Here is a 7,957-nt window from a genome sequence, read left to right as displayed (position 1 = left end):
ATTGGTGTAGCAATCTTTTAACAATTGCGGCTGAATTAAATATACGGAAAAGGGCCAAATATAGTCCTGTACTATCAGAAAAGGGTCAAATATATCCCTCATGCCATCTCATTGCTCTAATCCATTTTATCCCTTCCCTCTATTTATTTCTTTCCCACTAAAATTTCTTTCCCCTCCACCATAATTGCCACCATATTGCGAGAAGCTTGTCTAAGCAGTAGATAAACATAAAGTCGCTAACTTTTCAATAAAACTATAATAAAAAATAAAAATAAAAACAAATCATAAATTCAACGAGTTAGTCCCTTTAACATCGATAGGAATAAAACACTGTAAATTGCATTCATACACTTCCTCTCAATCACTAACTACTCAACTCAAGAAAAACTCACCAACGAAATAGCTTATATAATCAATATTTTACAGTTCCAATTGTCAAAGACAATAATAACCCATTTTCAACAGGAAAAAAAAAAAGGGTAACCCATTAAGAGAATTGGAATGGAACCTTACAAGTATTGATTAAAAAATTGGATAAATTGGGGTTTAGAAACTCAGTAGAGGGAGGCAAGGATGGTGGGAGGGAAAGAAAAAATTAAAGCTGAATTGATGGTAATGATGGGGAAAGAGAGTTTAGGGGTGGAAGAAACAAATAGAGGGAAGGAGTAAAATGGGTTAGGGGTGATGAGGTGGCATGCCACGTGACGTCCACCTCATCAAATGATAGTGCCACGTAAGATTGGATGTCCACCTTGGACAACTACAACGGAAGAAGGGTATATTTAAACCCAAAGTATAACGAGGAGTATATTTAGCCCTTTTCTGATAGTACAGGGCTATATTTGGCCCTTTTCCGTTAAATATATCATCTAAATTACATAAATATCCTTGTTAGCCCAAATTGTGTAAGCAGAATCGGAAGGCTTTTCCGTCAATTGTTAGCAATCCAAATTTCACCTTATCATTGTAAGTCTTCATTATTTCCTCTTTTTTTTTTTTAATTACAAAGGGGAAGGGGAAGGGGAATGTGGGAAGGGGTTATAATGTGGGGTTCGACTCTCACCAACAAGGTGAAAGTTCAGGTAACCAACCAACTGAGCTACTAAATCCCTACTCATTATTACCTTTTAGTAAATGACTAGTGGGGAGCCCGGGCCCAACTTGAAGAAAATTATACTATTATTTATGCTGTAATTTAAATACATAATTCAATAAAAAATTATTGAATTCACGTTAACCCCTATTTGCCCTTGATGAAGGATAAATTTCTAAGATGTAATGGTAACTAACTTCTTAATCCAAATTGAATTTTATTGATTGTGTAGATTAAGTATATTTTTGTAAAGAAGAATTCTTTTTTGCAACATAATCATGCACAATAATTTATTTGTTCAATATTCGTATTTCTTTTTGTCTCTTCATAATATGCAAGGTGAAAATTATTTTTTATGTATATATAGTAGACATTGAACCCCCTTAACTTCTTCATTTATGGCTTCTTTATATTTTTGAACCCCCTTGGCATAAATCCTGGCTCCGCCACTGTGAGCACATTCAAAAAAAAAATTAGGCATAAAAATGACATACTAGAAAGGATTTGCCCGTGCAATCCCGGCCCAAGCATTACATCGAATATGAATTTTTTTCTCTAGTTTTTGTTGTCATGGATAAATGATGAAGGAACAAATTTAAAAAATTTAACAAAAATCTTTTCTCATCGATTCTTATTGTTACGACAACATATTTTATACTTTTTTGGGACACATTAACAGTTAACCTGGTGTGATGGCTGATGACTCTCGCCATTGCTTGATGTTTAAAGGGAGCCCATGCTTTTATAGTAAAAGAATGTATAAGGAACAAAAAGCTTAGTTAGATAAAATTATTACACCTTAGTAGTTACAAAGCAAACCGATAACGAAGTTTTGAGTAAAATGATTGAAATATTGGTTTTGTTTTGATTAATTTCATAAAGACTTGCTTGAATTTAATAGCTTAGGTAATTTGAGGTGGAGTTTTATAGATTTTATCTAAATAAAAAATACGGAAAAGAAAAGCCTTGAAGTGTCATTATAGCTTTTATCTCACATTTGACAGAGCATATATTGCTCTAACTTATAATGTGTGTCAATACTTATTTAATTAATTGCAGTGGATTTGAAATTTGGTAAAGTTAATAAAATAAGTGTAATAATTTAAGAAGAAAAAATAAAGTTGTAAAATGAAATCATAAAATTAGTGAAGTTCTATACCTTCTTAACTTCAATGTTGCAATGGAAATAACCACTACAAGTGGGACCCACACGTTAAATAGTTTGCTGGCGGCAACAAAAGGTATAAAACTAAAGTGTCCCAAAAGTTGAGGATATTTACCATTTTATATAAGGATAACCAATGGGATAAAGCTAAATATTAAGGGCAAAGCGGTCAATTCAGCAGAACGGGAAGCTCCTCTATTCTCTTCTATTAATAGTAGTAATAATAATAATAATAGTAATAGTAATATACTAGTTAAAGAGTAGCCTGTGCTGATCACCGGCCCAACAATACTATACTATGTTAAACTATAAAAAAAAAATTCATCATAAAAATAGATTATTTGCATCTGTAGATATCTAGTAGCTCATTTGGTTGATTATCTGAATTTTTACCTTGTTGGTGAGGGTTCGAGTCCCCGCATTGTAATCCCCTCCCCTACCCCCTATGTAATAAAAACATTTTAAAAAAAAAAATTATTTGCACCTTAAGCTTTATTTATTTAGATTACTTTTTAATCTTGTTCATATTAATTCACTGGGTTAAATTTTGCCTGAAGAAATAGTTAGAATTTTTATTTAGGGACAAATCTGACCCATTGATCTAATGAGGTCAAGTTAAATAGTAACTTCAAATCCTGAGGCACGTATTTATACTGTTTCAATTTGTTGTACATACCTCAAGATACCACAAATTAAAATGAATTGTTTTAATAGCCAAAACTTCTAATAGTAGAAAAGTATGTTGGTAAAGCAAATGAAGTACGATTATTTACAGCGCTAAAGTGACTGAATGCCGAAAATATCCTTAGTTCAAATGACCAAGTTACCCTCGTGATGCAGCAGGCATTGTTAGGACAAAGAAAGGAATAAATAATGTTAGCCGCTTATATAAAGGTAGTACAATAGTAGTAAAGTAAAGTAAAGTAAAGTATAGTAATAATAATAATAGAAATTACTCCTTTATTTTTATTTTTGCTTTTCCTTTTCTTTTTCTGTTGAGAAACAACAATTTCAAAGTTATACTGTAATAAATAATAGTGCATTTTTCTTATAAAACTTTTTGGTTTTATTTAAGTATTTATTTCATTATCATTATCAAAATGAAATACGTGAAGGTTCTACAACTATATCTATTTTAGTTTTTTTCTCTTTGTTCTTGAGAACATTGACTTTGATTTCTTGTTTATTTATTTGCATATTAAAACCGTATTTGTTTTATTAAAGCTTATTTATTACTCAATTGTTGATAAACTATAGGAATTCATTCGGAAAACCAAGTTCATGCCATTTCGAGAATATTGATTGGTTGACAAAAAACGAATAATTAAAATCACTCGGTTCATAATAATGGCTCTTTGCTCATGATTAGTTGTTTGCATGTAATTTGTTTTGACATTTTCGTGTCTAATTTAATTTAGACAAACAATGATAATGCCACTACAGAAGAAAATAGATAACCAAATGAAAATGCCTATTGTTTAGTTCAAGCTGTACAAAGTCACCTTGATTTTTATAAACTTTGAATAGATTACATCATGAATCATTATTGATCAATCTTTTTTGATCCATTCAAATTCAAAGAAAAAACTTTTTACTTTTCTCGAAAGGGAACTTATTTGAAACGTATTCGTCTTATTCTTTACTAGTATACTTGTCCGCGCTTCGCGCGGTCGAAAAAGAATTTGTTTTACACATATAAGAATCATAGATTTAATGAAAGAAAAATAAAAGATACAAAAAGTTTGTCATAAATAAATTAAAATATAGATAATCTCCACATTTAGCTTAAAATATTTATTTCTTCCGAGGGAATAAATTTTTACAGATAAATGCACAAAAAGTGAACACATGCTAATAAGCATAACAATTGTAGATGAACTGAAAAGTAAGAGAAATATATGGAGAAAAAAAAGATGAAAAAGGGCAATAATAACATAACATGTTTGTCGGTCTTAAACCTCTCATAATCCAAGAATTATATTTATCTCTTTTCTCTTTTTTCTGACTTTTCTCTATTTATTTTTTTGTATTTTCCCTTCTATTTTCAATGTATCTTTCTAATAATATTAAATGGCTCAATAATTAATACTCCACTTCTTCCTATTTTTTCTCCCAATTTTTCAATTCTCAATTGCAGTATTTGGCTGTGCATTTAGTAATGCAATAAAGAGAGGTTATGTCTGCAAAACAATACTCCCTCCATTCACTTTTACTTGTCCACTATGAACTTTGTACATCCTTTAAGAAATAATAAATAAAGTGCATATTTTACCATGATACCCATATTAATTGGTATATAATTGTATTGGGTTTGAAAAATGATTTGGAATGAGTAATTAATGTTAAGGGCAAAACAGGAAAAACAAATTTTTTTCTCTTGATATGCGAAAGTGGACAAGTAAAAGTGAAAATCTATTTTAGAATAGTGGACAATTAAAAGTGAACGGAGGGAATAGTTGCGTACTGTGTATTAGTAGTAACTCCTTTTTACGATTCAAAATTAAAACGGTTTTTGGTTATTTTACGAGTAATTGTATATTTATTAGCCATATATCATATTCAATAAGAATGTAGTAAAATATACAAAATGAAAAGTTTTCTATGCAACAGTTAATTACCATAATTATAAGAAGTTATGAGCCAATTATTAGTACTTTTTTGCCTCCCCTATTCTTTCTTCTACAAATTATTAACTTCTCTTCCAGATTTCATGCACAGTACAAATTATAAATGTTATACAAGAACATTGACTTGACACAAATAAAAATATATGAAAATTTTAAAAAATTACAAATCGAAAAGTACGAAGTAAATCAATTTAAGAAAGCTAATGATTACATGCCGATCAATAAAATATTAATGAATAATTTTAAAGCCAGCCATTTTTTTCTTCTTTAATACACAAAGATATTGAATACATTGTCCATAAAAAATTATGAACACACGTGCTTGTTAGCCGTGAGCCTCTCTCTGATCACATCGACCTAAAATAAAAAATAAAAATCAAAAATTTTATAGGAATGAATACCTCAATATCTGGAAATATTTTACAGTTATAAACTGTTGATTTTTTTTTTATGACGATTTCAAATTTAAAAAGCAAACTCGAAGGGGAATAGATCGGTAGGAATAGAAATGACATGGGAGTTTTTAAGAATTGTGGTAGCTTTTGTTTTGTCATTCTTTTTTTTTTTTCTTTAATCCCTTTTCGAATCTTTTATAACATTTATAATTTGTTGATTTGGTAGATCCTGTAACAACAAATATATAGATACCGATCTATAAATCTGTCAAAAAAAATTCAATCCGACCCTAATTACATGTCACCAAATAAAATAAAAATTCATCCTAGTTAGAGTTAAAACCAAAGAAAAGCAACAATTGGACAATTTAAGACCTTGAGTTAAAAGGGAAAAAAATACAACTCCTTCCGTCCCAAATTATGTGACTAATTTGGCTTTTATGTTGGATTAAATCAATTAAGTATTATAAAATTGAAATATGGATATCTTCTCATGTCAATATGGCAAAATCTAGTTTCAAATTAAAATATTGATCAAACTTTACATAATTTAACTCTTAAGAGGCAAAAAATATCACATAAATTGGGACAAAGGAACTATACCTTATCTAGTTTCTAAGAGTTTTGAGAACAATCATGTATTCGATGATGTAATGCTCTTCATACCAAATTATTCTAAAAGTCTCGTGAATCTTCTTCTGTAATCAAGACACAAAAGTAAAGATCTATTAGCTTACCCTAATCAAATAAGTCAGGTTGTACAATCAGAGAAAGCAAAAGATATTATAAATGAAGATGGGAAGAAGATGACAAATGACGAAGAAATACGAAAATTAAAACTGATGAAAATTATAAACCCAACCATACATAAAACGTATGAGTTATGGAGGAAAAATTCTTATAATAAAGTATTATGTTTTCCACATATACACCTAAAGAAAAAAGATAGTGGAATAACACTTTACGGAAACAAAACAGTAGCAATAGCTTTTAGAAAGAAAGAAAAAATGTGGACCTGGAAAATAAGAAACCAGCAACTCTTGAAATGACCCATTCTTCTGTTGCCAATAAAGAAATAATAATATGCTGGAAACTTTTAAGCTTCTGGTAAAAGTTAAATCGTGGGTTCATATGCTGGAAACTTTCAAGCTTCTCCTCATTTAATAATGCAATTATTTCCTTCTTAGTTAATTATGTAATTATTTAGCCACTTTTAAATATTTAAAAAACAGAAAAAATAGGAGAAAAAGGCAAAAAAAATCACAAAAAAGATAAAGAGCAATGCTGACCATAGAGAGGTGTCACATCACCTTGTCTATGCCTAGCTTTATATTATATATAGATTTATCCTAGTACGCTGTATTTCCAAAAGTTTCCCTCTTTTAGAAAATCATTCTTTCTCTTCTTGCCTTTCCTTATGACAATGCCACTACAGAAGAAATGAACAACCAAATAAAAATAAACCTGGACTGGTTAGTTCATGACCTATTATTTAATTCAAGTTACTCGAATTCATCTTCACTTGTATGAATTTTGAATAAATTAGATCATGATACATTTATTGATTTAACTATTTTTCATCCATCAAAACTTTTAAAATTAAATTATATAGTGCACCTTTTGAGTTTGAAATACTCGTTTAATCTTTGTATTTGTCTTGTGCCTTATTTCCCCAAAGTATACCATGATTTTTCAAACCTCTACCACGAAATTATTCCTCTGTTGTCTTTCCTTATAAACGATGGTACATCCTTATTATAATATCTGAATGTAAGTTCAAGTGAACTCAATAACCTTTACTCACATATTTTATATCTGAGTTCACGTGGACACAAACTTTGACTCACATCTTGTATATGTAAGTTCAAGTGAACTCAATAACCTTTACTCACATATTTTATATTTGAGTTCACGTGGACACAAACTTTGACTCACATCTTGTATATGTAAGTTCAAGTGAACTCAATAACCTTTACTCACATATTTTATACGGAGTATGTATTAAGAAATTCACTAAATATGTATTAATATTGACGTTATTGTTATATATTAACTTAAACTTAAAACCGTAAACACCTATAAACTTCAAATTTTAATCCGCATCTGTTTGGTTTCAAGTTTTCGCAAACATACAGAAACTAGAGGGTAAACAAAGAGAGAAAAGGAGACAGATTCAAAGCTAAAACAGATAACCGGCCACTGTATACAAACAGAAAACACAAATGAAACTTCAAAATCCAGCAGTATAGTGTATCATGCCTATGTGGTCTGAATCATATCTGCAATGGACGAATGCCTAAAGCTAACAACAATAAAATCAACATCTAGCCATGGAAATTTCAAATACAACTTATGAAGTAGTATTTGGAATTTGAAAAATACATTCAAACAACAAAAAATTCTTTGCAAAAACTATAACCAAACACAACTTTATCTTCAACCCCAAATTCAAAATTCAAAATAAAGTGAAAAATATTTAGTTTTCATGGCCAAACGCCTACTAATACTTCCAGAGAAGTGGTCTGAATTTTATCCGCAACTAAGCTCCAGAGTAGTGGTGGCCTGAAGCTTATCTGCACTACGAGAATAACTAAGCTGGGTCACAAGGGGCATATCCTATTTAGCTACAAGATAACTAACCTATAACACAAGGGGTCATTCTCAAAAAAGAGCGACG

This window comes from Lycium barbarum, chromosome 2 (assembly GCF_019175385.1).
Source record: "Lycium barbarum isolate Lr01 chromosome 2, ASM1917538v2, whole genome shotgun sequence".
NCBI lineage: Eukaryota > Viridiplantae > Streptophyta > Magnoliopsida > Solanales > Solanaceae > Lycium > Lycium barbarum.
Note: the sequence above shows the minus strand (reverse complement) of the source record.